Genomic DNA, 9776 nt, shown 5'->3' on the forward strand with positions numbered 1-9776 from the left:
TTCAACATGCTCAAAGGAATATTCAGTGTCTGCTTTTTTTTTACCAATCAGTGCCGATCTTTGCGAGGCATTGAAAATAAAGGACTTGTAGTAAGTAAGCATTTCACGGTAAGGTCTACACTTGTTGTATTCAGCGCATGTTACAAACAAAGTTTGATTTGATTTTGATTTAAACCGACCAGATGTAAGATGTGAAAGGGAAAGTCCATAACTGAAACTACTTTCATTCAATAAGGAGGGAACTAGGCCTGTATTCACTTTGAATTTCACTTTCATTTGGCCCTTGTTCAAAAAGACAGACAAGCTCTTTCCTGGGAATAAGACCCTTTCCACAGAATCTGCTTGTCACCCAGTCAGCTATTCTACAGTAGTCTACTATTAACACAGTCCTCTTATTGATTAGGTGAATCAATTAAGGTTATAAATATACCAGATTGATACAAAGGACCTTGTACTTTTATCCATTTATCCATCCCTTTTACATGATCTATTACAGGTAACAGTCACACATAGCTACAATGTATTTGCATATGAGCTTCATCTTTTGAGTTCTCAAGACAATGTATAGTTGTCTCTCATTCAACAGAATATCAGGGAGGATTGGTCATACAATGCAAGTTCCACTTCAGTGCTGCTCAGACAACTTGGATCATATCATGCCTCCAACATGCTTCCCCTTTCTGCTTAGATGGGAACAGGGTTCGAACTATACATTGAGTTTTGGGGGTGGCAATCTGTTGATATGGGGGGGCTCACATATATATTTATATTATGTGACCCCCCACCCCCTGTATTTCAAACCCTGTACGGTTAATGAGTAGGTCATTCACTGTCAGAGAGGCTGTTTATTCCTGCCTTCAACATGCCTCCTGGTTCACTGTCAGAGAGTATGTTTATCCCTGCCTTCAACATGCCTCCTGGTTCACTGTCAGAGAGGCTGTTTATCCCTGCATTCAACATGCCTCTTGGTTCACTGTCAGAGAGGCTGTTTATCCCTGCCTTCAACATGCCTCCTGGTTCACTGTCAGAGAGGCTGTTTATCCCTGCCTTCAACATGCCTCCTGGTTCACTGTCAGAGAGGCTGTTTATCCCTGCCTTCAACATGCCTCCTGGTTCACTGTCAGAGAGGCTGTTTATCCCTGCCTTCAACATGCCTCCTGGTTCACTGTCAGAGAGGCTGTTTATCCCTGCCTTCAACATGCCTCCTGGTTCACTGTCAGAGAGTGTTTCTGAGAAACAAAATGTCTAGTGTGAAAGGAGAAGCAGGGAAAAGGGAAAAACTCCTTCTTTCTCTTTCTCCCACTCTCATTGGATGACTGCCAGAGAGGGCCTGGAATTCAGAGAGGGCCTGGCGATGATTGGACTGGTCTGGAGCCTGGCGATGATTGGACTGGTCTGGAGCCTGGCGATGATTGGACTGGTCTGGAGCCTGGCGATGATTGGACTGGTCTGGAGCCTGGCGATGATTGGACTGGTCTGGAGCCTGGCGATGATTGGACTGGTCTGGAGCCTGGCGATGATTGGACTGGTCTGGAACCTGGTGATGATTGGACTGGTCTGGAGCCTGGCGATGATTGGACTGGTCTGGAGCCTGGCGATGATTGGACTGGTCTGGAACCTGGCGATGATTGGACTGGTCTGGAACCTAGTGATGATTGGACTGGTCTGGAACCTGGTGATGATTGGACTGGTCTGGAACCTGGCGATGATTGGACTGGTCTGGAACCTGGTGATGATTGGACTGGTCTGGAACCTGGTGATGATTGGACTGGTCTGGAACCTGGTGATGATTGGACTGGTCTGGAACCTAGTGATGATTGGACTGGTCTGGAACCTGGTGATGATTGGACTGGTCTGGAACCTGGTGATGATTGGACTGGTCTGGAACCTGGTGATGATTGGACTGGTCTGGAACCTGGTGATGATTGGACTGGTCTGGAACCTGGTGATGATTGGACTGGTCTGGAACCTGGTGATGATTGGACTGGTCTGGAGCCTTGCGATGATTGGACTGGTCTGGAGCCTGGCGATGATTGGACTGGTCTGGAACCTGGTGATGATTGGACTGGTCTGGAGCCTTGCGATGATTGGACTGGTCTGGAACCTGGTGATGATTGGACTGGTCTGGAGCCTGGCGATGATTGGACTGGTCTGGAACCTGGTGATGATTGGACTGGTCTGGAGCCTTGCGATGATTGGACTGGTCTGGAGCCTGGCGATGATTGGACTGGTCTGGAGCCTGGTGATGATTGGACTGGTCTGGAACCTGGTGATGATTGGACTGGTCTGGAACCTGGTGATGATTGGACTGGTCTGGAGCCTGGCGATGATTGGACTGGTCTGGAGCCTGGCGATGATAGTTCACAACGACTGGACTGTTGACATCACAATACAATGATTAGTGAGCATTATTAGGGTATATTTACAGGACTTCTGTTCAACCCTTGCTGTACACTTTTCTCAACTTCCTATATTTAATGGATTGAACTTGAATAGGGAAACTTTCAGGATGGTTCAACCACTGTATTGTTTACGCATCAATATGTTTTCTATGTAAAGGTTCTCTCTCCAAACCTGTTTTTGATTATTTATAAATACTTTCCTGACACTAAATATTCTAAAAGATCAGAGTATTTTTAAATCTACCAATTGGTGCTGAAACATCAATGAATATTTTCTAAGTCTGAATCAGGCCATAGACTTTTGCGAACACACCTAATGTCACTACAGTATAATAGTCATTGATGACACATGCAGAAATTGCAGTGTAGCTGGGCCTGAGTAAAAGTGACTGGGCCAACATTTTCCAACAAAAATACCCAGACATCAGTGGTGTCGTGGTGCATTGACAAGAGGCTAAAATCTAATTCTGCAAAGCAAAAATTCCAAAATGGCCTGTATGGTGAAAGAAAGGAGCCCTAGGTGAAATATTCTACTCGGAATGACCTAACATCATGGCAATGTGAAATACATACACCATGATATCCAGAATTAGATAATAGTCCTAGTCATTAGGACTGATACGTTAGGCTAAGGGACCAGATGCGTGCGGAGGGAAGAAAAGGATGAGATTTCTGGTGTGTTACATGACAACGGGATACTTGAGGAGTTCCTGCACTTCCACAGCAGCTGAAGGCTTGGATGCTGGTAGATGCTGATTCATCTCTGTATTGTGCATTTTTTTTCTAGAGGAGATTGATGGGTAACAGAAAAAGGCTACATTCAATTCCATACATCATGGTTTCCACATATGTCTCCCCTGATTTACTATGCTTGCATAACTTCTATAGTCTGTAGTGTTTGCCACATGATTTCTGTAGGCATACAGTAGGTTATTTCTTCTATAGGGTAAATAGTGATCCCTAGCGGTCGAGTCAGGGCCCTGTTCTAAACCTCATAGCCTGTCCCTAAATCTCTTCTATGGAGAAGCAAAAGAGACTAAACTGTAGAACTCATGAGAAATGGGAATACATCTACAATCCTCCCGTTGTGAATGGGAATATCAGGTGTCAGAGAACAGAACAGAGTGCGGAGCTGTCCAGTGCTGAAATATTTGATGTGACTTTAACGTGCTCAGCCAGCGTTGGCTAAACTGCATTAAGTGCCCGTGGTGCTGAATAATATAATCTAGAAGCGAAAGAAACGCACACCTGTTTAGTCGAGGTGCTGGCTAGCGGAGTAGAACACCTGTTTAGGTGAGGTGCTGGCTAGCGGAGTAGAACACCTGTTTAGGAGAGGTGCTGGCTAGCAGAGTAGAACACCTGTTTAGGAGAGGTGCTGGCTAGCAGAGTAGAACACCTGTTTAGGAGAGGTACTGGCTAGCAGAGTAGAACACCTGTTTAGTCGAGGTGCTGGCTAGCAGAGAAGAACACCTGTTTAGGAGAGGTGCTTTCTAGCCGAGTAGAACACCTGTTTAGGTGAGGTGCTGGCTAGCGGAGTAGAACACCTGTTTAGGTGAGGTGCTGGCTAGCGGAGTAGAACACCTGTTTAGGAGAGGTGCTGGCTAGCAGAGTAGAACACCTGTTTAGGAGAGGTGCAGGCTAGCGGAGTAGAACACCTGTTTAGGAGAGGTGCTGGCTAGCAGAGTAGAACACCTGTTTAGGTGAGGTGCTGGCTAGCAGAGTAGAACACCTGTTTAGGAGAGGTGCTTTCTAGCTGAGTAGAACACCTGTTTAGGAGAGGTGCTGGCTAGCGGAGTAGAACACCTGTTTAGTCGAGGTGCTGGCTAGCAGAGTAGAACACCTGTTTAGGAGAAGTGCTGGCTAGCAGAGTAGAACACCTGTTTAGGAGAGGTGCTGGCTAGCAGAGTAGAACACCTGTTTAGGAGAGGTGCTGGCTAGCAGAGTAGAACACCTGTTTAGGTGAGGTGCTGGCTAGCAGAGTAGAACACCTGTTTAGGTGAGATGCTGGCTGACGGAGTAGAACACCTGTTTAGGAGAGGTGCTGGCTAGCAGAGTAGAACACCTGTTTAGGTGAGGTGCTGGCTAGCAGAGTAGAACACCTGTTTAGGTGAGATGCTGGCTGACGGAGTAGAACACCTGTTTAGGAGAGGTGCTGGCTAGCGGAGTAGAACACCTGTTTAGGTGAGGTGCTGGCTAGCGGAGTAGAACACCTGTTTAGGTGAGGTGCTGGCTAGCAGAGTAGAACACCTGTTTAGGTGAGGTGCTGGCTAGCGGAGTAGAACACCTGTTTAGGTGAGGTGCTGGCTAGCGGAGTAGAACACCTGTTTAGGTGAGGTGCTGGCTAGCGGAGTAGAACACCTGTTTAGGTGAGGTGCTGGCTAGCGGAGTAGAACACCTGTTTAGGAGAGGTGCTGGCTAGCGGAGTAGAACACCTGTTTAGGAGAGGTGCTGGCTAGCGGAGTAGAACACCTGTTTAGGAGAGGTGCTGGCTAGCGGAGTAGAACACCTGTTTAGGTGAGGTGCTGGCTGACGGAGTAGAACACCTGAAGGTATGACCTTCTTAAAACCATAAGCATAGCCTATATGTCTAGATGATTAGCCTACTATTGTAACCAGGAGCAAAGGGGAATGCCTTTCTCGCAAACAGAAATTCAGAAATGAATTTAATAGCAAAAAACTGTTTTTATTGACTAGGTATCTAACCATCCTTTTGCTGTGTATCTTGTATACACACACACACACACACACACACACACACACACACACACACACACACACACACACACACACACACACACACACACACACACACACACACACACACACACACACACACACACACACACACACACACACACACGTACTACAGTTGTGCCACTTCCTGTTTTAAACCACAGCTTTATGTTCTTTAGTGTCGTCATGTTACTTTGTCTCTGTTCTACCCATCTATTAAGTGAAACCACTTGATGTCATTTAAACCTTTAAACCTCTAATACTGTTCTTATAAGAGTACCTCCATAATTCTTGCCAATATTGTTGTGGTTCGTTTGTCAATATTTTTAGTTATATTTTATATTTTGATATATATTAAAACAGCGTTTCCTAAAGTAACTTCCATGTCTGGTTGGTTGTTTGCTCTGTGAAAATGGACCCAGTTCATCTGAACAGTATCAGATTCTGAAAAGGAAATGTGAGTTAATGAATAAACTTGATGTAGTTTGGTAAAACTCTACTACTTTATTTATTAACTTATTGTTTGTCAGGGATCATTTTTTTATTTAGTTGATTTAATGCACCATATTAATGACATCAGTGAGAAGGTAGAAGTCTATGAGGTAGACCTTTGAGAAGTGAAACTACTCTCCTTTGATTCCTCAGGCTGTTTTCCCTTTACTTCCATTTTTACTTGGTCCTCTGTCACACAGCCCTGTTGGGTGTTACAGACACACAAGGACACCACTGCTTTCCTTGAAATCAAACCATTTCCCTCCTATCCTATTTAGCTATGTTGTTGATTCATTTCCTTGAAATCCCTACTATCCCATTTAAGCCAACCAGATTTGAGAGGTGAAAGGGAAAGTCCCGAACTGAAATTACATTCCTGTATTCTAGGCCTGTATTCACTTTGAGTTTAACTTTCATATGTCCCTTTTTCAACAATACATCCTCTTTCCTGGGAATGGGAACCTTTCCACAGAATCTGCTTGTCACCCAGTTATTCTACAGTAGTCTACTATTAACACAGTCCTCTTATTGATTAGGTGAATCAATTAAGGTTATAAATATACCAGATTGTTACAAAGGATTTTGTACATTTATCCATTGTTCAGACTCTTCTAACACAAATTGAATAGTGCATTTGATTATGGTATTTGTACAGCTACTGTGGAGCTGTTGCTACCTTTTTCTACGGCTGGCCATGCTTTCCACATGACCCCCTACCCCGGTCAACAGCTCTGCACCCACAGCAACTTGCCCAAGCCTCCCCCATTTCTCCTTCACCCAAATCCAGATAGCTGATGTTCTGAAAGAGCTGCAAAATCTGGACCCCTACAAATCAGCTGGGCTAGACAATCTCAAACTCTTTCTAAAATTTTCCGCAGCAATTGTTGCAACCCCTATTACTCGCCTGTTCAACCTCTGTTTTGTATCATCTGAGATTCCCAAAGATTGGAAAGCTACCGCGGTCATCCTCCACTTTAAAGGGGGTGACACTCTAGACCCTAACTGTTCACAGACCTATATCTATCCTACCCTTCCTTTTCTAAAGTCTTCGAAAGCCAAGTTAACAAACAGATCCCCAACCATTTCAAATCCCACCGTACCTTCTCCACTATGCAATCTGGTTTCAGAATTGGTCATGGGTGCACCTCAGCCATGCTCAAGGTCCTAAACGATATTATAAGCACCATCAATAAAAGACAATACTGTGCAGCCGTATTCATCGACCTGGCCAAGGCTTTCGACTCCGTCAATCACCACATTCTTATTGGCAGACTCGACAGCCTTGGTTTCTCAAATGATTGCCTCGCCTGGTTTACCAACTACTTCTCTGATAGAGTTCAGTGTCAAATCGGAGGGCCTGTTGTCCGGACCTCTGGCAGTCTCTATTGGGGTGCCACAGGGTTCAATACTTGGCCCGACTCTTTTCTCTGTAAACATCAATGATGTCGCTCTTGCTGCTGGTGATTCTCTGATTTACCTCTACGCAGACGACACCATTCTGTATACTTCTGGCCCATCTTTGGACACTGCGTTAACAACCCTCCAGACGAGCTTCAATGCCATACATCTCTCCTTCCGTGGCCTCCAACTGCTCCTAAATAGAAGTAAAACTAAATGCATGCTCTTCAACCAATTGCTGCCTGCACCAGCCCACCCGTCTAGCATCCCTACTCTGGACAGTTCTGACTTAGAATATGTGGACAACTACAAATACCTGGGTGTCTGGTTAGACTGTAAACTCTCCTTCCAGACTCACATTAAACATCTCCAATCCAAAATTAAATCTAGAATTGGCTTCCTATTCCGCAACAAAGCATTCTTCACTCATGCTGCCAAACATACCCTCGTAAAACTGACTATCCTAACGATCTTTGACTTGGACGATGTCATTTACAAAATAGCCTCCAACACTCTACTCAGAAAATTGGATGTAGTCTATCACAGTGCCATCCATTTTGTCACAAAAGCCCCATAATACTACCCACCACTGCGACTTGTATGCTCTTGTTGGCTAGCCCTCGCTTCATATTCGTCACCAATCCCACTGGCTCCAGGTCATTACAGAATTGTAATTATTTCGCCACTATGGCCTATTTATTGCCTTACTTCCCTAATCTTACTACATTTGCACACACTGTATATAGATTTTTCTATTGTGTTATTGACTGTCCGTTTGTTTATCCCATGTGTAACTCTGTGTTGTTTGTGTCGCACTGCTTTGCTTTATCTTGGCTAGGTCTCAGTTGTAAATGAGAACTTGTTCTCAACTGGCCTACCTGGTTAAATAAAGGTGAAATACAAAAAATAAAAAGAATCCCTGTATAGTTTGACAAGGATCCTTTTTACCTGATCTATTACAGGTAACAGTCATGCATAGCCAGAATGTATTTGCATAAGAGCTTCATCTTTTGAGTTCTCAAGACAATGTCTCTCATTCAACAGAATATCAGGGAGGATTGGTCATACAATTCAAGTTCCACTTCAGTGCTCCTCAGACAACTTGGATCATATCATTCCTCCAATATGCTTCCCTTTTCTGCTTAGATCTTTTTTTTATGGGAACAGGGTTTGAACTACTCCTCTCTTAGGGCTGTTCAAAGTGTCTTGGGGTTGCCTGATTCTTAAGGCGTTTGCATACTAGGTTTGGTTTGCTTCTAGCTATCCTCTGCCGAGTCCCCACCAACAGTATGTTCCGGTCTTCAGGGGAAATGGAAAGAGTGTGTCAGGCGTGTGCTTACTTGTGCTGAAGTCAGGTGCAGGAGAACAGAGAATTGTGAACAGGCACACACTTTATTTTGGCAGGAGAGAATATACAGACGGACGCAGCTGTGTCCAAAAAACCTCCAACCAACAAGACAACTTGTAAAATGCGCAAAAACAGTCACAATCATCAAATGTATACAAACAGGCTTCATGAAATAACACGCGAGAAAATGCAGACACACCTCCCCGAGCACTCTCGCGACCACCCTGTGAGAGCCTTCTGTTGCCAGGAAATTTGGGGTTATGACGAGCCAACCAGGGAAGGCCTAGTACCACGGGAAACGCAGGAGAGTCAATGAGAAAGAGACTGATTCTCTCCTTGTGACCTCCCTGCATCTCCATGTCCAGGGAGATGGTGGCTTCCCTGATTAGCCCGGACCCTAATGGTTGACTATCCAGAGCGTGAACCGGGAAAGGTCTAACCACAGGAATAATGGGGATCCCTAAACTAAGAGCTAACACTCTGTCGATAAAATTCCCAGCTGCGCCTGAGTCGACGTGCGCCTTATGCTGGGAATGTGGGGAAAACTCAGGGAAACAAACAGGTACAAACAAGTGGACAACAGAGGACTCTGGATGAGAGTGGTGCAGACTCACTTGGGGTGACGCCAGAGTGCCCTGCCTGCTGCCTCGACTCCCAGAGGGACCAACCCGGCACCGACTGGCAGTGTGCCCTCTGCGGCCACAGATGGTGCACGTGAAGGCCCCTCCTCCAGCCTCCCTACGCGCAGCCCCTCCCAACTCCATGGGCACCGGATGGCTCTACCTTTGGGCGGATGGTCAAATACGGCCCGGAAGCGGCGGGTGAACTCCTCAAAGTGGTCCAACGCCGCGTCTTCCTCACCCCACACAGCGTTTGCCAACTCCAGAGCTCTCCACGAGAGGCATGAGACGAGGGTGGACACTCTCTCCCTTCCTGAGGGAGCTGGGTGAACGGTGGCCAGGTATAGGTCTAGTTGTAAGAGGAACCTCGGTTGCGCTGGTCGAGGCGCTGGAGAGACTTCCAGATGGATACATGAAAAATGGAGCGACGATGGCTAGAAAGCCGGTGACGTCGATCGCCGAACGCCGCCCGAACAAGGAGAGGAGCCGACTGCAGCCAGTAAACACTTCCTCAAAAAAGTCTGAATTAATCTAAGATAACTAAATAAATGTGTCATTCATTTTGATATTGTTTGTTGAGTAGGTCTTGAGGAGGTCTTTTACATCTAGCTAAGATGTTTGGGTGCAGTATTTCTCAAGTGAAAAAATGTGCATGAAAATGAGTAATCTCTCATTGAATGACAACAAACACTTAATTGAAGAATCCCTACTGTTGACCAATCACAGACGAAGGTGCGTAGACTTCAGCTACCGAACTTTGGCTTGCCTCAGGAACAGCCGAAA

The sequence above is a fragment of the Salmo salar genome, chromosome 15, assembly GCF_965601325.2.
Source record: "Salmo salar chromosome 15, fSalSal1, whole genome shotgun sequence".
NCBI classification, from domain to species: domain Eukaryota; kingdom Metazoa; phylum Chordata; class Actinopteri; order Salmoniformes; family Salmonidae; genus Salmo; species Salmo salar.